Source organism: Chelonia mydas, chromosome 1 (genome assembly GCF_015237465.2).
Source record: "Chelonia mydas isolate rCheMyd1 chromosome 1, rCheMyd1.pri.v2, whole genome shotgun sequence".
NCBI lineage: Eukaryota > Metazoa > Chordata > Testudines > Cheloniidae > Chelonia > Chelonia mydas.
Genome location: NC_057849.1, coordinates 120,478,989 through 120,501,261, shown reverse-complemented (window position 1 = coordinate 120,501,261; position 22,273 = coordinate 120,478,989). Strand labels below are relative to the sequence as shown.

The 22,273-nt window shown below is 43.3% G+C and overlaps 1 protein-coding gene across 1 annotated transcript in view; it reads left to right on the top strand.

Annotated features, from left to right (window-relative positions):
* The first annotated feature begins 757 nt into the window (after positions 1 to 757).
* OCA2 (OCA2 melanosomal transmembrane protein) overlaps positions 758 to 22,273 on the top strand; it is a 340,000-nt gene continuing 318,484 nt past the window's right edge. Inside the window, exon 1 of the mRNA XM_007063202.4 lies at positions 758 to 1,025. The gene's annotated coding sequence lies outside the window, so the exon portion shown is untranslated. The remainder of the gene's footprint in view (positions 1,026 to 22,273) is intronic.

The window sequence follows — 22,273 nt, the reverse complement described above, 5'->3', positions numbered from 1 at the left end:
ATAATTATTAAAATTTATAACATTATTAGTACTTACATTCTCAGATCAGTGGGTTCGGATGGGGTCCCAAATGACAAATGTACAGAGATCCTTATGATGCTCTTTATTCAACTTCTCGATGGTAACTGCTGGTGGGGTGGGGTCTTTATATGCGAAGGAGTGAGGTAAGCGCGTGCTTGCGCATCTCATGCAAAACATGCTGTAGCGCTATGGCATAGTTATCAATATTATAATATGTGCTTCTGAAAACATAATATTTAATATTGTCGACTTTTATTGACTGATAATTAATCTTGGTGGAATTCCGGTGCGATTTTTAAATTATACTATTCTTTCTTTCCTGGAAACTCACCGAGGACCGGCAGCCAATGGCTTGCGGACCGGCACCGGTCCACGGACCACCACTTTGAGTAGCACTGCTCTAGTGTAGGGTAGCTAAATCAGTTCTGTAACTTTTTGTTGTGACTAACAGTAGAGATAAGTATCTTAAAACAGGCTTTCGTGCTGTACTCAACTTCAGTAAATTTTTTCAGCTTACTATCAAAACTCAGAGGCATGTGAAGTGTTTGCTTCATAAAGCTAACAGTGATCCATTTACTCATTCACTCACTGCCCTTTGTAACAACTAGCTCAGTATTAGGAAGAGCTTTGTTGGGGCTGAGAATACCGGTGGTGGTAGTCAAATCAAGTGCTAGCTCCTAACTGGAGGGGTGTGTGGGTGGGGGGGTCACATGATAGTAAATCTAGGATTTCTTGCTTCATTTGTGTGTGTGTGTATGTGTATAGAACGTTGTGATCACTCCTAGATCAAAGAGATGCTGTTAATAGCCGATTGTAATTCTCTGTGACCTATTCACTTAGGTAAATAAACTTTCCATTCAGAAAACGCAAGGCATCTTGCTGCTCACTTAACTGAAGAAGCTGAGTTCATTTTAAAGTCTTCCTTTTCTTTGTGCAAGCCATTTCATTTGAGTCCTTTTCTAATCATAAAAGAATACTGCAAGAATTCTACAAAAAAAAATCAGGTAAAATTGCAATTTTTCTGAAAATTGTTTTAACAGAAAAATTATCCAACTGTTCTAGTAATCTGGGGATAAGAAGCATTTTTAAAATGTACAATTGAAAAAAATTTTAAAAAAATCCAAGACTTGGAAAATAGTGCAGGGTTTGATTAAGTTTATCTTGGCATTTATACAATTCTTTAAAATTATACAGAATACACTGTGTTAGCTGATTAATGTAAGCTGTTGCTTTGTAAATAAATATTTACAGTAAGTGTTCCTATTGACCTTGTTATTTGTTGATTAAGATGCCAACTTTCCATAGAACATTGAAAAGATATGAAGTTGAGATCATTTATTTTGGTTCATAGCAAATTTCATTTTGCTTCTCAAATTTTAACACTAACTTTCCCCCCTCAATCTATTATGCCTGCGGATGAATGATAGAGCTAGTTGAGGCATATTTTTATTGGGTTATGTAGGTTAGAAGATAAACTTAGTATCTTTAAAACATAAATTCAGCTCGGTTGTGATGGTGTTGCAACTAACAATAATATCATATAATAGGAATACCTTTCTGAGGTAAGCAGTATAGCATTATTTAATTTGTTTTAAACAACCATATAATTGCTATCAGCTTTTCTCCCCTTTTTGTTTGTTGGACTTGATGTATGGCTAAATTGTGGCATTATGGATCTTGGCTCTAGTTGCAGTTTGCTTTTGTCATATTTCTAGGTAGCTTTCTTGAGTAACAGCAATGGAAAGAACAGTTGCTTAGACTAGAAATGTGTTGTTCTGCATGGATTGATTTGTCTTATGCAGCAAGAGTTCAGGTGGTTACAAATTCTTTTTTTCAAAGCTTTGGGGCAGTGAAAATTCAGATCACACTGAAACAGTGTTTGAGGCGTGAACCTGGGAGTGACCCTATATAAAGCAGAATGTAACTTTGTTTTTTATGTAGTGTTTGTATAATTATAAACTTCCTCTTAGTGGGGAAAACACTCGAGCATTACAGATTAAACAAATATAGGATGAACCGCAACAATGCATGACAAGTTTAAAGGAATAGGATTCAGTTTAAGGATAAAAATCCTTTTGTATTTTTGGATAGATGCACATAATGGAAACATTTTATTGTATTTTTATATATACTTATTTTCTGGTATTAGCCCATGATGGCAGAAATCTCATGGAAAAACAGTTGATCTTTTGAGATGCTACCATTCAAAACGCTGACAATCTGATATCAGCTCCTGAGATTTTAGCACTGAATTTGAATCCAAAACCTATACCTGATTCACCTTGAATGTGAACTATCACTAAGTCCTCTGCATAGTTCCTGGTAAACCCAACTAAGCCTAGGGATTTAATGACCAGATTTGCTTGGGCATTATATATGAATTCCAGCCACTAATCTCAACAGCAGAATTTGCCTCCCACTTCAAATCTTTCTGGTTGAGTTTTGAGCAGCAGTGGAAGAAAGGAAGAGACGTGAAACTGATGCCCATGAACATAAAATGGAAGGCATCAAAAGAGGTGGATTGTTAATGGATTTCTCCTCAGAGGGCATGTTAAATAAAGACACAGCCTATCAAAAAGAATATTGAGAAATTAGATGTTAGAGACTTAGCAGTTTAAACTGTATTGTAGGAGTTGTGTGTCCAGTTCTGGGCACCATATTTCATGAAAGATGTGGATGAATTGGAGAGAATCCAGAGAAGAGCAACATAAGTGGTTAAAAGTCTGGAAAAAGTGACCTATGAGGGAAGACTGAAAAAAATGGGTTTGTTTAATTTGGAGAAGAGAAGACTTGGGGCGGGGGGAGGAGGGGAGGCGGGGAGGGAGAACATGACAATAGTTTAGGCACATAAAAGTTTGTTAGAAGGAGGAGGGAGAAAAATTGTTCTTGTTAACCTCTGAGCGTAGGACAAGAAGCAATGGGCTTAAATTTCAGCCAGGGCAGTATAAATTGGACATTAGGGAAAACTTCCTAAATGTCAGGGTGGTTAAGCACTGGACTAATTGCCTAGGGAGACTATAAGAACATAAGAATGGCCTTCTGGGTCAAACCAATGGTCCGTCTAGCCCAGTATCCTGTCTTCTGACAGTGACCAATGGTGCTTCAGAGGGAATGAAGAGAACAGATAATCATCAAGTGATCCATCCCGTATCACTCATTTCCAGCTTCTGGCAAACAGAGGCTAGGGACACTTCAAAGCATGGTTTCATATCCCTGTCCATCCTGGCTAATAGCCAGACCCATTGATGGATCTATCCTCCATGAACTCATCAAGTTCTTTTTTGAACCCTGTTATAGTCTAGGCCTTCACAACATCCTTTGGCAAAGAGTTCCACAGGTTGACCGTGCATTGTGTGAAGAAATACTTCCTTTTGTTTGTTTTTAAAACTGTTGCCTATTAATTTCATTTGGTGACCCCTAGTTCTTGTGTTCTGAGGACGAGTAAATAACACTTCCTTATTTACCTTCTCCGCACCAGCCATGATTTTATAGATCTCCGCATATTTCCCCCCTTAACTGTCTCTTTTCCAAGCTGAAAAGTCCCAGTCTTATTAATCTCTCCTCATATGGAAGCTGTTACATACGCCTAATCATTTTTGTTGCCCTTTTCTGTACCTTTTCAATTCCAATATATCTTTTTTGAGATGGGGCAACCAGATCTGCATGCAGTATTCAAGATGTGGGTACACCAGGGATTTATGTAGGGGCAATATGATATTTTCTATCTTATTATCTATCCTTTTTCCTGATGATTCCCAACATTATCAGCTTTTTGACTGCTGCTGGACATTGTGGATAGTTCTCTGAAAACATCCACTAAATGACTCCAAGATCCCTTTCTTGAGTGGTAACAGCTAATTTAGACCCCATTATTTTATATGTATATTTGGGATTGTGTTTTCCAGTGTGCATTACTTTGCATTTATCTACATTTAATTTCATCTGCCATTTTGTTGCCCAGTCACCCAGTTTTGTGAGGTACCTTTGTAACTCTTCGCAGCCTGCTTTGGACTTAACCTTCTTGAGTAGTTTTGTATCATCTGCAACTTTTGTCACCCCACTGTTTACCCCTTTTTCTAGATAATTTATGAATATGTTGAACAGTACTGGTCTCAGTACAGACCCCTTAGGGACATCATTATTTACCTCTCTCCATTCTGAAACTGACCATTTATTTGTTTGTTTCCTATCTTTTAGCCAGTGGTTAATGAGAGGACCTTCCCTATTACCCCATGACAGCTTACTTTGTTTAAGAGCCTTTGGTAAGGGACCTTGTCAAAGGCTTTCTGAAAATCTCAGTACACTGTAGCCACAGGATCATCCTTGTCCACATGCTTGTTGACCCCTTCAGAGAATTCTAGTAGATTGGTGAGGCATGATTTCCCTTTACAAAAACCATGTTGACTCTCCCCCAATAAATCATGTTCATCTAGGTGTGATAATTCTGTTCTTTTCTATAGTTTCAACCAGTTTGCATGGTACTGAAGTTAGGTTTACCAGTCTGTAATTGCTGGGATTGCTCTGGAGCTTTTTTTTTTTTAAAAATTGGTGTCATATTAGATATCGTCCAGTCATCTGGAACTGTGCAATCTCTGTGACTGGAGATTTAAAGAGCTGGTTAGACAAACACCTGTCAGGGATGGTCTAGACCAGGGGTGGGCAAACTATGGCCTGTGGGCTGGATCCGGCCCCTCAGGGCTTTGGATCCGGCCCACGGGATTGCCACCCCCATGGCGCCATGGGCCCCTGTAGGGGGGTGGGGGCAGAGAGCTCTGTGCACTGCTCTTTCCTGTGGGTAATTCCCTGAAGCTCCCATTGGCTGGGAACGGGGAACCGTGGCCAATGGCAGCTTTGGGGAGGTCCCCATAGGCAAGGGCAGTGCACTTAGCCCTCTGTCCCCCCTCCCCCAGGGGCCGCAAGGATGTGGTTCTGGCTGTTGCGCGGGGCTAGGGCAGGCAGGCAGCCAGCCTGCCCTGGCCCCGGTGCACACTGCTGCCGCCCCGGTGCACACTGCTGCCACCCCAGAGCCGCTCCATGTAAGCGGCACCAGGTCAGAGCCTGCACCCCAGCTCCCTGCCCTAAGCCCCCTGCCATACCCCTCCTGCGCCCCAACCCCCTGCCCGGAGCCCTTCGTACAGCCCGCACCCCCTCACGCCCAGTCCGACATTCATGGCCCTGCATGCAATTTCTCCACTTAGATGTGGCCCTCGGGCCAAAAAGTTTGCCCACCCCTGGTCTTGACAATACTTAGTCCTGCCATGAGAGTAGGGGACTGCAATAGATGAGCTCTCAAGGTCCCTTCCTATCCTACAATTTTAGGGTTCTATTAAACTAACTGCTGGAGCATGGTACATTACAATGGATAAGTGCCTCTGAAAAGCCTTTCCATACTTATTCAACATGATAAAACAATATTTCTATAAATACTGAGGAATATTTCTGAAAATACTCAAGAAAAATAAAAGTCTAGTGAAAAGATTTTCATGTCTGGGTGCTTTTGCCAGACTATATTTTCCATGGTGGATTAACTTTGAACTACCAATTAAAAGTTATTGCTAAATCCTGTTATAGCAGAAAGCAATTAGGTTCTTAATCTTAAGATTTTACTAATGTGTGTCTTTCAGAGTGGATTTTTTTACTTTTATTGCCAAGTCTTTTGTAAGTTACTGTCACAGGGTAGCTGCAAAGTCAATAGGTTTCCTTTGGAGGATAATAGTGGTGGCCAGTACAGACTGTGCATTACTTAAAAAAAGAAAGGGAGAAAAGGGGATAGATAATATTTGATCATATTACGCTGTAGTAAAGTGTGTCTGTTGGTACAATGATGACTTCATTTCTTGTTCTGAAGCATTTAAAATCCTTGAAATCCTGTCATGCTTTGAGAGAATTATTGCAGTTTTCAGACAGCATCATTTGGAACTAAAGACTGGATATACTTTACTGCTATGAAAATTGTGAGTTTTATCACCGATGTTCTTCTGAAACCAGACAGACCAAGCTTCCTCCATATTTTACAAAGGGATTCTTAACACTACCACAATCCAAAGTTTAATTTACCTTAAAAACTTGATTTTTGTGTTTCCTGGTAATTATGGGAAGTAAGGACTACGGTATTGCAAAAATCCAGACATTTTCCAACAGCTACCAAATAATATCACTGGCAATAACACATTCCATATTTGTCAACGTTCCATCTGTAGGCAAGTACTGCACTAAGAAACCGGTGTGTGGTAACTGCTGGCAGATGATTTTTAATGGTGATTGCTTATGCTCATCACTTGCTTACACCTGTATGTCCAGCTCAAAAACATAGCCACAATTATAAATAGAGGTGAACCACTAACGTTTTCAACAGCAAGAAAAAGTTCTGAGTTCATTAGAAAAGCTTAATTGTGCTGCCACAATTATGCATTTGTTACAGAGATGTGAAAGGGAAATACTACGCTCAGTCATAAAATCAACATTTTGACTCTTCTTGTGTTCCTCTAATTTACATACTCACCACCTGATCATACCCCCATTAAGTTAGTGGAACTATTGCCATTGATTTAAGTGGTCAGATTACTTTTCCTATTAATTTATTTTGAATGAGGTCAAAGCCTGAGATTTGTTCTTAAAGGGATCACTCGCATGACTGATAGGTAAAATGAGATCAGTGACACTGATGATGATGTGTGTCTGAACATCACAGGCACAACAGAACACCCTGCTGCCACATTCATGAGTGTTTAGAGAATTACCAAGTATGCTGGATTCCTCCTCCTGGAGCCTGGTGATAGGGAACTCTACTCACAACAGGTGATGCCTCGTCCTGGCAGTTCTGGGGAATAGCTCTGCCAGGCTGACACCCCTTCCAGGGGTTACACTCACTCTTTCCCCCTCTATGGGCCCGCTCTTGCTCCAGGAACTGCAGCATCCTCTTCATGACTCAGCCCTCTAGCCAGGTCCCAGTGTGGTTTCCCCTTGCGGAGGTCTGTATCAAAGTCCCTGTCCACCAGCAATCTCAGGCAGTCATCCCATTCACTGCCCCAGGTGCCATTCCCTCAGCGGCTGGTAGGGGAACCTAGGTTCCCCACCCCCCACTCTGGGTTCCTGCTCAGGGACTCTCTAAACAGTAGTCAAGGTTTCAGAGTAGCAGCCGTGTTAGTCTGTATTTACAAAAAGAAAAGGAGTACTTGTGGTACCTTAGAGACTAACAAATTTATTTGAGCATAAGCTTTCGTGAGCTACGGCTCACTTCATCGGATGCATTCAGTGGAAAATACAGTGGGGAGATTTATATACATAGAGAACATGAAACAATGGGTGTTACCATACACACTGTAACCAGAGTGATCACTTAAGGTGAGCTATTACCAGCAGGAGAGCGGGGCGGGGGGACCTTTTGTAGTGATAATCAAGGTGGGCCATTTCCAGCAGTTGACAAGAACCTGAGAGGAACAGTGGGGGGAAGGCGGAATAAACATGGGGAAATAGTTTTACTTTGTGTAATGACCCATCCACTCCCAGTCTTTATTCAAGCCTAAGTTAATTGTATCCAGTTTGCAAATTAATTCCAATTCAGCAGTCTCTCATTGAAGTCTGTTTTTGAAGTTTTTTTGTTGAAGTATTGCCACTTTTAGGTCTGTAATCGAGTCGATCGAGTGGATGGGTCATTACACAAAGTAAAACTATTTCCCCATGTTTATTTCTCCCCCCACCCCCGCACTGTTCCTCAGACATACTTGTCAACTGCTGGAAATGGCCCACCTTGATTATCACTACAAAAAGTCCCCTCCTGCCCCCCCTGCTGTCCTGCTGGTAATAGCTCACCTTAAGTGATCACTCTGGTTACAGTGTGTATGGTAACACCCACTGTTTCATGTTCTCTATGTATATAAATCTCCCCACTGTATTTTCCACTGAATGCATCCGATGAAGTGAGCTGTAGCTCACGAAAGCTTATGCTCAAATAAATTTGTTAGTCTCTAAGGTGCCACAAGTCCTCCTTTTCTAGTAGTCAAGGTGTGGCTTCCTCCTGCACCTTACTGTCTTTCCCTGAGTCTCTTCCTTACCTCCTATCCCTTCCCATTCGTCTGGATTTGCCAGTCTCTCAGTTCCCTCCCGCCACAGAGTAACCATGGGCTACTTGTCTCTATAGCCCCCAAATAGACCTCCCTCCTCCCAGGGAGTGACTGCAGACTCCCTCCCTCCAGCCTCCTCTTCTTCAAATTTCATGTCTTTATATAAGCCCCACCTTAGGTGATCTTCCCCTAGTTAGGGCTTTCCTCCCAGGCCTAATTCTCCCAGATTGCAGCCTCATTGGCTGATTGGCCCAATTTTGCCCTTGCAGGGCCAGTGTGGGGAATATGACCCATCACAGGCCTATCCTGTGTCTACTTAAATCAATTGGTGACCTTCCACAGAATTCAGTGGGTTTAGGATTGGGCCCATGAATTACAGTATATTTCAATAGCCAAGACAAAAGCAGAGAGGTAGAATGACTGGATAAAACTAGACAACCCCACACAAGAGATGCTGATCTGAAGCCAATGGAAAGACTCATGTTAGCTACGCTGGACTTCGGACAAAGTTCTAGATGTATCTGTCCTCTAAATGGTGTATGGACTAAAATTCTCTTACTATTCAATATAAGAAAGCAATGACAAATACATATCCGCCCTCCTACAGTCATAGGACACATACTTTTAGCTTCAGTTTGCAAAAATGCCATCTAATTAACAAATGTAGCTTGCAGTATAGTCTCTCTATTGAGTTTTCAGATGTCTAATTTTCTGCTCATTGCATTTTAATTATTTGAATGCTGATGCTGGTTCTCTTATTCCACTGGGAGGGTTAATTGCTGTTTTGTTTGCTTGACCTATGAAATTACACAGAGCACTTTATGGATGTTACAATTCAGGTCTGTTCTACTAACTTCTTTGACCTGAGTTGCTTATAGCAGAGTTTCACCTTATACTTGGATTATTAAGAACATTTAGCTTAATTTAAAAAAGAAACCCCATCTCCTACCTTTCTGTTTTAATTAATTTAAGCATCGTGGCATAATAAGACCTTATAACCTTGTAATATCAGATGTGACAGCTGCATTGATTACTTGTTCAATAGACGGGGCTGAGCTTAATTTGGTTCTTCACATAAAGGACAGATCCTGTTTTCTCTTCACCCCCAAAACTATTGTCTTACAGCCTGGATCAGTAGGAACTTTTGTTTTCAGGGAATGCAGGGTTTGTCCCTGTTGTGCATCCTGTCCCAACTTGGAAGCAGTCACCAGGGATTTGGACTTGCGGAATGGGCTGTTTCCTTTTTGGGAAGGAAATGAATGGATACAGACTTGAGATATTCCTTTCTAGTCTCATTTGATTAATAAAGGCCCTGATCCAAACCTCATTGAAGTTGATGGAAAGTCTCCCCCTGACTTCAGTGGGCTTTAGATTAGGCGCAGTGTGCACACAGTTCCTGTTGACGTTAAACTAGGATGGATACAACAGCAAAAGCAGCAGCGCGTTCTCTCTCTCTCTCTCTTTCTGACACCCCGTGCACCAGGGAAGTAGTCCAAGCACAGTCCTGTGTTCAAGTTCTCAACCCTTAGTGTGCTTACACACAACTACCTAACCACTGCTATGCCACATCTTTCCCACTACATGGCTTTATTTTGCTTTACAGGCTAACTATACTTGATCTAGATGATTCTGTTCAGGAAGCAGACCCCCCCCCCCCCCCCCCCGCTTGCTCATCTGCTCTGAAACACAAAAGAAAACTCACTGAAATGACACAGTCTCCATTCCTCTTTTAGCACAAGAGCTGGAGTATGTGTTAGTGCTATTAGTTTTGATTGTAGCTGTTTTAAGTTCTAAAATACTTCCACTCAAGCTACTGGGCTACAACAAGCTCAGAAATTTGCAGTGGATCTTTACCTTCTCCTAAATATTCCCATCACAGATTTTTGATTGCTAATGTCATTTAGTTTCTTTTGCTTCAATACTGTTGAATGCAAATGTATTTTGCTAAAAAAGTCCATGCAGAATTTAATGGGGACAAACTCCCTATGTTAATGTAACTTCCTCCTGGGATCCCTTTGAACAAAAAGAGCTTGTCCTTGGTGTTTTGTGTTGGGCTAAGTCATGTAATGTTGTCTTCCATTGTCGACCAGAGGGTTAGTTAAAGCCACCAACCTTATTTTCACTTATCAAACCAAGGAAGATTCTGAACAAAGAATTCCAGAGGCAAAAAGCTAGAGCTTTCTTATACTTGTAAGGATTGATTTTTGCGTCGTATTTCCAGTAAAGAGGTCTCCTATAGTTTGGTCATACATCTGACATTTTAGTGCTCTATGAAACATGGGGCTCAGTAGTCAGCTTGAGCTAGGTATTTCATGAACAGAGACTCTTCAAGGTTCCCTTGCAGCTCGCTATTGCTCTCTTGAACAGAGACAGTCAATTGTGTTGCGTTTTGCTGTGGCTTTAAAATGTGGAAGTGTGCTCCTTGTGGACTTAGCTCAAGGTGAAAGTAGAAACTTGTGACCAATGAGCAGATCCGACACACAGGGCCACACACTTGCCACTGATCCGTGTGCAAAACTCCCACTGATGTTAATGGAATTTCTGCTGTGGGGTCAGGGGAGTGTAGCACCGAGTATATTGATCATATTCATGTCAGTAGCTGCTTTCTTACAGTAAGAGAAGAACACGCTCTTTGTAGCTGCTTATTTTAAAAACAAAACAAAAACAAGCAACTCCCTCCAACCCCCCGCCCCATATTTGGGTACAACTTTGTCTGCAAGTCTGCTCATTTCACAAACAGAGTGAATAATGAAAATCATTCTTTACAGACATTTTGTTTTGATACATTTCACAAAACTCAGAGATTTCCAGGAATTCTCCACTCCGCTCTAGAAACTGGGCAACTTTCAGAACAAAACGCTGGAGAGTAAAATAAAACTAGAAATAAAACTTGCAGGGACGTTGTAGTTATGTCAAACCCAGATGTTGTTACAAACTCAGGAGATTAAAGTGAGGTACTCTTATACGAAATCCAGGTTTGTATATGGAAATGCACAGGTAAGGCACCCAATCAACCTTAACTCTGCATTCAGGTGACACTGTGCGATCGATGCATTTTCGTGTCTTTGGTTCCATATTAGAGGTAATTGATTTTTAAAGACAATTAGGGTTTTTTCATATTTTCTCCCTTCATGGCTTAACGTTAGCTCATAAACTAATAAACAGATTAGTAAATTCTCAGGTAATTCATTCTGTAACAATTGCTCGAAGTTTGGGGAGGATACACTGTATTTTTCCTACATAACAGAGGGTGAATCCCTGCATTCAGTGCAAAATGGAAATCATCTTTAACTCTGGAGTTGCACTGGTTCCTCCATAATAAGAAAAGAAAATATAGCAAGACATCTAATGCATTATTCAAATATTAATTACCTCTGGTGAAGCATGGGAACCCTGTGAAGGCTGGGTAATCAAGAAGCTTGTTTTGCTTAACCCAGCTAGAGTTCTTTGGCAGAAATCTCCACCAGACAGGTATCATTTATCATCAAAGCTGTTCATAATATCAGTGTACAGGAGATGTATTGAACATTTCAGGAAGTATTCCCGGTTGTCTTTAGGAACATGTGCAGAAGAGCTGGAGTTTAAGGGGGCTGTTTAAAGCATCAGCATGGCTTCTGATTGTAAGGCGGGCTAGTAATATATTCTCTTTGACATTGTATAGTAAACAAAGTATTAGGCTTGGATACCTTCATATATCCTTGTCAACCACCTTCTCATAGTGGATCTATGAAACAAGAGAGATGGTGAAAGTTTATCCACAACAGGGGAAACTCAGATTTTAAAAATTGCTACTTGCAACTGGCCAGTGATGGAGCATGATACGGGTAGGGAGCTTATTACACAAACCCTGTCACCATTGGCAGAATGAAATAGTGTCAGACAAGCCGTTTGACCTTAGATATTTTAATTAGCTTCCAGTGAAGCAGGCTAATGTAGAAGAATACTTGACTACACACAGCCAAGCTGGATTTATCATCTGTCAGAGGCTGAAGAGATTTTATCAAACTGTTTTTCGCAATCCACTTGCATTGTGCTTGTGTGCACTAGCTGGTTGACTTAGTAATTTCATAGTGTATGAAATGGGGTTAATTTGATTACAAAGTTGTATGATTCTGCAAATGCAATTTTCTGTTGTAAATTATTTTCTATGGTGCATTAAACTGAGATGCTCAAAAATACAGGGAAGAGGGGATAGGGCAGGGGAAACTACCTTGAATATCTCCACTGATGAACAATCCCCTTCTGTCTGGGCTGGCAGTGGAAGAACTTGCCATCTGCAGATGACTCTTCATGTGATGCCTTAGTTTCTTAGCGTCGGATATCAGTGTAGGTTATTGTAATGGTGGGGGCTATGTAAGATCATCTCAATTACCAACATTCTCATGCAGTGGTTTTCATATCCAGCTGCTCCTCAGAACTCTCCTTGTCTAACCAAGAATGTTAATTACAATCTTTGGAATTTTATGTAAGCACTGGGTTAGTCAGCTGAGAAATAGTGTCAGCCAAAATGTTATCTCCACCATCATATGTATGTCAAGCTCTGTTCCTTGTCTGATTTTGATTCATTCCAAATGTCATGGTACTGTATGAAGTGAAAATCCCTCTGTGCTGAGTCTCATAGCGGGCAGTGCTACAGTTTTGTCCTGTGACTCGCAATTTACAGTAATGAGAGGTACAGGATAAAATTTTCCAAAGGTCTTACTTGACTCTGGTACCTCAGGTCAATTTTCAAAACTGACTTGACTTAGGTACTTAAGTACCTAAATCCCATTGACTTTAATTGAGACGTAGGCTCCTAAATGCTTACATCCTGTCTGAAAATCAGATTTGGGCTCCTGAAGCACTTGCGTACTTTAGAAAATTTTACCCATAGTCAAGTTTAGTTTAATAGAAAACTGAATAGTTGGTAAAGGGAATGGTCACTTACCTGCTTTCCTTGTATATTTCCTATTTTTAGACTGGAAACTTTGGTATGGAGACTTTGTGTTTGGACAGTGACTAGCACATTGTGAGCACTTCTGAAATCCAAATAATTTTCCCATCTGTAAAATTAGGGATAATAAATAAATGTGATATTAGACTGAATGAAGCATCAGCTGTTAAGAGCTGAATGTAAAGATGTGATAAATGAAGGGGGAGGGGGAGTAGCTCCCTTTTATGGACCCAGCCAGCCAGTAGCTATAAAATCCCTCTTAGTAGCTGTTCTCTAATTGCTCTATCTGTAGAGGGTTAAAAAGTCTCACTCCTATGCACAGGTAAAAGGAAGTGAGTGGGCATCTGGCCAAAAGAGCCAATGGGAAGGACAGAACTTTTTAAAATTGGAAAAAAGACTCCCCTTTTGTCTGTCTGTGGTTGTTCTCCCAGGAAGAGGTGGACAGGGCTGCAGCTGTATTATAAGAAGCTTGGGGCAGGTATGAAAAAATCCTCAGTATCATACCTAGAAACTACTCATTTAAAACCCCAGATATGTAAGTAGATCATGAAATATATAGGAAGACGCAATTAGGTTTATCCCTTTTATTTTGTTATGGCTTGTGGATTCCTCTGTGCTAACCCCAGGTGCTTTTGTTTTGCTTGTAACCTTTAAGCTGGACCTCAAGAAAGCTATTCTTAGTGCTTAATCCTTGTAGTTGCTCTTTTAAAATCTAGCAATAGCCTGAGTTCCCAGATGTATTTTCTTTCTTTTTTATTAATAAAATTTACTTTTTTTAAGAACAGAATTGGACTTTTGTGTCTTAAGAGGTTTGTGCACATGTTGTTTAATTAGTTGGTGGCAACAGCTGATTTCTTTTGTTTTTCTTCTCAGCTCTTCCCCGGGGGGTAGGTGGGGGTTTGAAAGGGCTTGAGGGTACCCCACAGGAAGGAATTCCCAAGTGCACCTTCTGGGCTCTCAAAAGGGTTCTGAACTTGGGTGGTGGCAGCATCTACCACTTCAAGGTCAGAGAAAAGCTGTAACTTTGGGAGTTTAATACAAGCCTGGAGTGACCAGTATTAATTTTTAGAATCCTTGCGGGCCCCCAGCTTCTGCACTCGAAGTGCCAGAGTGGGGAATTAGCCTTGACAAAAGAGCACACACAAAAATAAGTTTTGCATATTCCTGAGTGCCTTGCACTGGCAATTGATTAACTATTTTCATGTGTACAGACATCTGCTAACAGCACTCCTGGATCATTTTTCTTTCTATAAAGGAAGCTGAAGAATTTCAGTTAAATATATAGACTTTGAAATCTTCTGTTCATGTGGTTTTATTTTAAGTCCTTTCCTTTGTTTGCCATTTTCCCTCAAAAGATTTCTGCACTGCTAGATTTTCTGGCATCAGCTTTGCCAATTCCAAAAGGTCACTAGTAGGTGAACTCCTGTCATGGTCATAGTCAGTTTCACCTGTATCTGCATACATCTGGGGGGACTCACCTGAGTCATCCCTTGAGGACAGTTTTTACTTGGTTGTTCTTAGGCAATGGCAGTTGTGGTGGAAGGCTTGTCCTTATACTTCTACAGTGCATGACAAAGGTGTTAGTCTTTGCATATATGTCCCTGCCCTCTATCTGATGTCCCTGTCATTAGGCACTGGTTGTAGTTTACTAGCTGTCCTTTTTAGAGTTCAGAGAGCTCCTTGGTTCCTCTGTCATAGTAGTGTTTGATTTGCTGTCCTTGCTCTTTAATCTCCTTCTTATCCACTGCTGGATAAGTTCATTTGCTCTAGGCAGTAGAGTCCCTGTATGATGGAGGGACATGTGATGCTGTGCTGGCTGCTGCCCATGCCTTCTGTTGGTAGTTCTCCAGTCCAGAAATACTCTCCTTGGGTCTTTAATATCCCACTTTTGAATAGTTTCTTAGCAACCTTGACATCTGCCCTTCGTCTGGCTGTGATGCAATTAGATCCATTAGACTGGATGAGTCGTTCAAATTCTGCTGATACTGCAAACTCCTAACAGGCAAACTGAGGTCCATTATCTGTATTAACATTGGCTGGGATGGCAGGCTGGGCAAACTGAGCTTTGCAGCATTCAATAACAGAGGTTGCTGCTGTGGTATGTGGGGGATCTATTTCCCAATAATGTGAATAGTAATCAGCTATCACAAAGTAGATGTGATTTCCCAATATACATAAGTCCAAGCCTACCTGGCTCCATGGGTTGAACAGGTATTTCAGGTAATTGAGTGCTTCCCTTTGTTCATTTGCTAGGAATTCATTGCAGATACTGCACTGGCTACTGAAGTCTTTCACCTCACTGCTTATGTTTGGCCAGTATAGGACATCTTGGGCCTGTGTAGAGATGCTTTTAATATCAATATGCCTGAAGTGTATGCTGGCTAGCATGTCAGAGTGGATGTCTTTATAAAGGTAGTAGGATAATAACACCATTTTGTACTAACAGTTCTCCTCTGTACATCCAATATTCATAAATACTGAGTGGCATGTCCTTCCTTCCTGCCTGGCCATCCTGACGTAGTGACTGTTCTGAGCGTTGAAGCACAATGTTTGGGTATGTCTCTGTATCTACAGACCCTGGTAATCTGTCATATGAAGGGGTTCTGTTTTGCTGATGTGTTCAAGTTCCTGATGACACTTTTCCTTTTAGTGTACGTTGACAATTTCATGATTGAGGATCTCAGCAGTCGCTGTCTTTTGTGGCACAGCTTCTCTGTTCAAGAAGTCTGCAATAAACATCAGAAGTCCCTCTCTTGTATTGTACATCAAGTGATAATTGTGAAGGTTCATTCATATTCTTTGGAGACATCTTGGTGCTAATAACAAAGGCTTTTTGTAATTGGGTTCCAAAGATTTGGGGTCTCTTTCCACCTGCATATGGCCACATCCCAGGAGATTTTGCTCAGACATGGTGCATGCAAAAACTACTCTATTTGAGTACAGTTTTGCTCTTGCGGAGTGTCCTGGAGCCAAATGCTACAGGATGACAATTTTGTACTAATGCTGCTCCCAATCTGTATTCACTAACATCACAGGGAATGGTTCTAGGTTCCTTTACATTACAGTATTTTAGAACAAGATAGTTAGTGCCACAGGGTGAGCTGGCCCTTTAAAGGAGTTTGCGCTTCACCTCACCTATGCCAGGCTTAGCCACCTCCCCAGGTGAAGGGAATGACACCACGGGTCATGTGATGGGAGAATGGGACTAGAATCCAGCCCTGCTGGAAAGGGGCGTGGCACAAGGAATAAAAATTTGACTCCTTTTGGGGGGCCAGAGATCACTCTTCCCCCCAGGACCCCACAGGGGATCCTGTGCTCTGCCCTTCTACCCAGCCCCACTGCGGGGTACCCTCCCACCACCACCACCACCACCAGAGACCCTGTGCTCCCCCCTTGACTGACGCCTTCCTTGCCTGCCCCATCGCCAGAGTCTTTGCTCACTGCCACACTGCTATTGGTTAAGAGGATTGTCAGTCCATATCATCGCAGCTGCTAATTGATGGAAGTAGAGAAAGGGGCGCAGTGGTGAGCTCTGGAGAATGCTGTCTCCTGGAGGGGGAGATCCGGCTGCCCAGCGCTGCAGCTAAGAGGTCTGCCTTGGCATGCGTTGCGAGCAGACCTCCGGTACGAAACTTGGGGGCAGGTGTTCCCCCACACTGGGGCTGGAGGAACTGTTAGCTCCCGGTATGGCCCTAGGGCCAGAGGAGCTCACTCTCCCACACAGGGCCAGAGGAGTTCTGTGCCCCTGCCAATTATGGGGGGGGGGCATACCCCTGCTTGCCTCCCTTTGTGCACACCCCTGCTACTGCGGATTATAGAGGCAGGCTGAGTTCAGTCAGAGAATTCAGGGAGCCTGCTGGGAAGAGGGCAGGTTGGTGATAACTCTCCACAGCTCTGAGGTGGAAAGCCTAGGGAAAGATCTGCAAAGGGCCAGGGCTTTTTGAGGGACAGACCTCAACTGAGGGAGCAGCAGGGAGCAGGAGCCTGCTGGGAGAGAAGCCTCAGCAAGGGGGCTTCCAAGGACTGCCAGCCTGGGGTGGAGCCAGCCTCAGCAGAGAGGGGAATCAGAATCCTGCACCAAGGGTTGTGAGGCAGATAGAAGGCTAGATGGAAGAGTTTCCTTTTGGACAATGTACTAATAAACCAGACCCCTAGAAGGGATGTTCTTTGACCCATGAGAGCTGTCAAGGCTCCTTCCCCACTCTGAACTCTAGGGTACAGATGTGGGGACCTGCATGAAAACCTCCTAAGCTTATTTTTACCAGCTTAGGTTAAAACTTCCCCAAGGACAAACTATTTTCCTTTTTCCCTTGGACTTTATTGCTGCCACCACCAAGCGTCTGTATATAACCGGGAAAGAGCCCGCTTGGAAACGTCTTTCCCCCCAAAATCCTCCCCAAACCCTACACCCCCTTTCCTGGGGAAGGGTTGATAAAAATCCTCACCAATTTACATAGGTGAACACAGACCCAAACCCTTGGATCTTAAGAACAATGAAAAAGCAATCAGGTTCTTAGAAGAAGAATTTTAAGAGAAGAAAAAATAAAAAAATCACCTCTGTAAAATCAGGATGGTAAATACCTTACAGGGTAATTAGATTCAAAACATGGAGAATCTCTCTAGGCAAAACCTTAAGTTACCAAAAGACACAAAAGCAGCACAGCTTATTTTCTCAGCCATTCAAACTAACAGAATCTAACGCATATCTAGCTAGATTACTTACTAAGTTCTAAGACTCCATTCCTGTTCTGTTCCCGGCAAAAGCATCACACACACAGACAGAGAGAGCCTTTGTTTCTCTCCCCACCCCCCCGCAGCTTTGAAAGTATCTTGTCTCCTCATTGGTCATTTTGGTCAGGTGCCAGCGAGGTTATCCTAGCTTCTTAACCCTTTACAGGTGAAAGGATTTTTCCTCTGGCCAGGAGGGATTTTAAAGGTGTTTACCCTTCCCTTTATATTTATGACCAGAGCCTATATGAATTTACTGGGGAGCCCAAGCAGTAGACAGGCCTGAAGCTGGACTGGGTAAGTCCCTGCTACAGTTAGTCACTAACATTTTGTATCCATGTAAAAGCATCTTGCTGTTGTAATTCCCAGCACCGTACATCCTCTTTATTAGTCAGTCTCTAACGGGCACAGGCCTGATATGGGGGAGATGTGATAGGAAGTTGGATAGATTTAATAAGTCCCCCAAAGCACTTTATGGACAGGACATGTCCCAAACTGCTCAAATCTTCTCAGATTTTAAGTCTTCTGTGGTTAGGTGTCCAACATATACTAGAGCTCAGAGGGAGCTTTATTACTTCGTTTGATTCACTTGATGTACCCTACTGAGCAGTGCTTTCAGGTTAAAATCATCTGCAGCATTAGCCTCTTGAAGGGAGTCTCCACAACCAAATATTAAGATGTCATCAGCAGTTACACCAACCTCTTCAAGTTCCTCCAGCAGTTTATGCTGACCTCACTGGTACACTTCTGGTGCCAGAGAAATGCCAAATGGCATTCACAGCCACTGGTAACTGCCAAAAGGAGTCCAGAAGGCTGTCAAATAGTTGATCTCTTCATCGTCTTACCTGCCAGAAATTATCTTTGGCATCTAAACAGGAGAAGACCTTTGCCTGTGTGAACCTTGGCAATATCTCTTCAATGGCTGGTAAAGGATAATGGGAAAGTTTAGAGCTTTACTGAGGTATAAGAAGTCAATATGTTTTTGGAGTTTGCCTGCTTTTTTTTTTTTTAAAGTACCATATTGCTGATCCAGTCTGTCAGTTCTGTAGCTTTCTCTAATACTCCCATCTTCACAAGGCTGCCAAGCTGTTTAAGTTCCTCCTTCAAAGGAATTACTGTTCTGCTTGGGGCATGTTGTTGCAGTTTCACCTTAGGGTTGATTTCCACAGGAAGATATCCTGGGTCTTTGAAACCCCCCAATATCGATTATTTGTTCCTTTGTTGAGAGGCATGTGGCTGGAACTGTCTCTTGCATTGTCACTGCATCGTCTGACATTTGTGAAAATCCCTTCTGCTTTCACAGGAATCTAGTGATGCAAAGTGCTAGTGGCTTTTCAGTTATTTCCCAGTTTAGTTTGTGGGGCTTGCTCTTGTGTGGACACGTTGCTGAACATTGTTCCAGGAGATATGCTAATACGCCACTGTAGAATTTTAGTCTGCAGTTGCTTTTGGTGGATTTATTTTTGTCCAATTGCAGTGACCCATTGCTTTGCAGGAGGAGCCACTGTCCAATTGATGTTTCATCTGAGTTTTAGTTGTGCATATCCGTGTCCTTTGCTCTTCACAGCCATGCAGCCACTTCACCTACTCCATGCAGTGGTTGGTAAAGGCAAACTCATCTGAGGAGGTGTCATTGTCACTCCCTATCTGGTGCACGTTTATAGGACTGTTTGTCTCATCTCCTTGTGCTTGCAGAATGCTTTCTTTTCTTGTAATTAGCACATACGTTGCGTGCCCTTCCTTGCAGGCTGGTGCTCTTTCACAGCGTGTCTACACAGGAAAAGCTGGGCATGGGCTAGCTTACCTGAGATGGCTTGAGTCCAGGGAGCATGGATAACAACAGTAGTGAAGACAGTACAGTAGGGGCATCAGTGCAGGCAGTACAAGACCGGCGTGGGCCCTGGGTATGTATTTGACTCAGTAGCCCGCTCTGAAGCCCATGCTGTGCTGTCTTCACAGCTATTGGTATCCTCATTGGCTGGATTCAAGTTAGCAGAGTTAGGCTAGCCAGTGCACAGACCCTTAGTCTGTTTGCCTTTATTTGTGTGCTGTGCAGTATCTTTACCTGTGTCTAATGCTTTCAATGTATGTGTAAGGGGACTGTTGCCCCCTTACTAACATTCAGTGGGGGTGTTTTAGTTGCTAGCTCCCAGTACTAAAAAGGGGGAAGGGTAGATGGAGAATCAGGACCCTGAGACTGACAGCCCCCAGGAACAATGGGGAGAGGCCAATGCTCCAGATCAGGCTGAATGTCAGGGCGGGAAGGCTAGTCAGTGAGTCAGGAGGCCAGGGAGGTCCCGTCCTCCGTGTGAGCTGGATTTGCCTGGGTCAGACAGAGTGGGGCCAAGCTAAGGAGAAAGCAGGGGCCTGAGCTAAGCTGGGGAGCAGAGCTGTGCCAGATCCAGAGAGAGCAGACCCTGTCTTGGGAGCAGAGCTGCAGCCCCAAAGCCAGAGGCACAGCCCAGAGAGAGCAGACTTGCCTTGGGAGCAGACCCGCAGCAACCAGAGGCAGAGGGGCCAAAGAAGCAGCCCAGGCAGCTGGAGGCAGAGCAGCAGCAGCAGCAGTGCAAAGACCGAGTGGTGGAGCTGGGGCTGGAGCAGTCCGGAGCCAGGTGTCGTGAGCAGCTGGGGAGAGCGAGAGGGGGACCCTGGGCAGCGGGCCCAGCACAGGGAGACGCCTCAGCCAAGAGGCTCTGCAGGCCAGGCTTGGATCGTAACCCTGACAGGGCGGGGGTGACACTGGGAAGAAGGATCCTACCACTGAGAGCCTGAGAGCGTGTGGCCACCACCAGAGCGAGTGTCCAACCCACAGCGTCCCTGCAGCACAGCCAGGGCCTGAGAAGAAGGCCTGGGCCTTACAAGGAACAGACTGTGAACTGCCCTGACGTTCCAGAGACGCTGTTTGTGATGTTCCCTGCCACAGAGCGGGGTGATGTGTTTCCTTTAACCGTTCCCATTTTTCCTTATTCTTTTTAAAATTAATTGTTGATTAAATAACGTGTATTTGCTTTAAATTGTATGCAATGGTCAGTGGGTCAGAGAAGTGCCCAGGGCAGAGAGAGTACCGCAGAGTGGGGACACCCTAGCCCCTATCCTAGTGATACACTAGTGTGTGAGTGACCACAGCAGGGTTGGGGGTCGAGCCCCCCAGGAATCCTGGGCCCAGCCTTGTTGGGTTACTAGGACTCTGCCAGACAGGAAGTGGAAGGGGAGTCCTCAAGGGCAGGAAGGCCACTGGGTAAAGGAAGTGGGAGCGAGGACTCAGATCTTTTCACTAGCCCTCTTCACCAGGGTAGTGCAGACGGCAGGAAAGTTCCCCACAATAGCGGGACTATTTTCCCGCTTACATATGCCTTGCTGTGACAGCTGACTTAAGCAGCACGATTAATTTCCAGCTTTGTCACAGCAACTGTGCTCTGGCTTCGTTGTCTCTGACGCCTAAAACTTTAAGTTCCTCTGCCAATATGTCAGATTTGCACTGTGAGGCTAACTGCTGCAGCCTGCTTGTGTATTGGCCTGTAGTTTCAGCTTCAGTTTAATCAGTTGTACTGAAAGCGCGCCTCTCATATATTACATTTCTCTTAGGCACAAAGCGTGACACACTGGCCCCATTGAAATCAATACCAAAGCTCACGTTGACTTCAGGGGGACCAGGATTTCACCCAAAATATTTGTCTATAGCATCTAAGATTTTAATTGCATCTCCCCTTCTTCGTCTGCTCGCTGTAAGTACTGACAGATTAGGCAGCAAGGCTTTATCCATTTCTGTATTCCGTGTAGCCATTCTGATTGTTATGCATTTTGTCCAGTCTCGCAGCTACTTGATAGCTTGGTCATGAGGCCCTGTAGAATCTCCAATTTTCACAGATATCCCCATGCCATTACTTTGCAGCAGTGGGTGGCATATTGCTCAGAGCCATTGGCAAAGTGACCGCCTCTGATCAGCTACAGCAAAGAATTAAAGCAGGAGAAACTTTTTCTGACTGCGTGTTGCGAGCAGCATGTAAAACGCAGCAGAACACAACAAACCATTTGCAATGCACAGCAAGACATTTTTTTTAGTCCTACAAAAGGCAGGAATTGTACTGCATATTCGTGAGTGCCATCTGCTGGCACCTTATCTATTAACTGTGTACAGATATTTCTCTTCTACAGAGCACCCCTGTAACAACTACTAAAGGAAAAGGTATCACTATTTACTTAGTAGGGGCTTCAGTCAGTCTAAATTTACCTCGACCAGTGGTTTTCAACCTTTTTTCATTTGCAGACCCCTAAACAATTTTGAATGGAGGTGTGGACCCCTTTGGAAATCTTGGACATAGTCTGTGGACCCCCGAGGGGCTGGAAACCACTGACCTAGGCATAATGGCAGCTGCCTGCACAGTTCTTTGGAAATAACAGACGTGCACCAATAATGGCTCTTTTCAGTTAATAGCTATTGTGACTTTTTTTTTGTTGGGCTTTTGGAATCTTTTGATTTTGAGACCACAAAAATAAGTGTTATTGCTTTGACTAGAATTCCACCCTC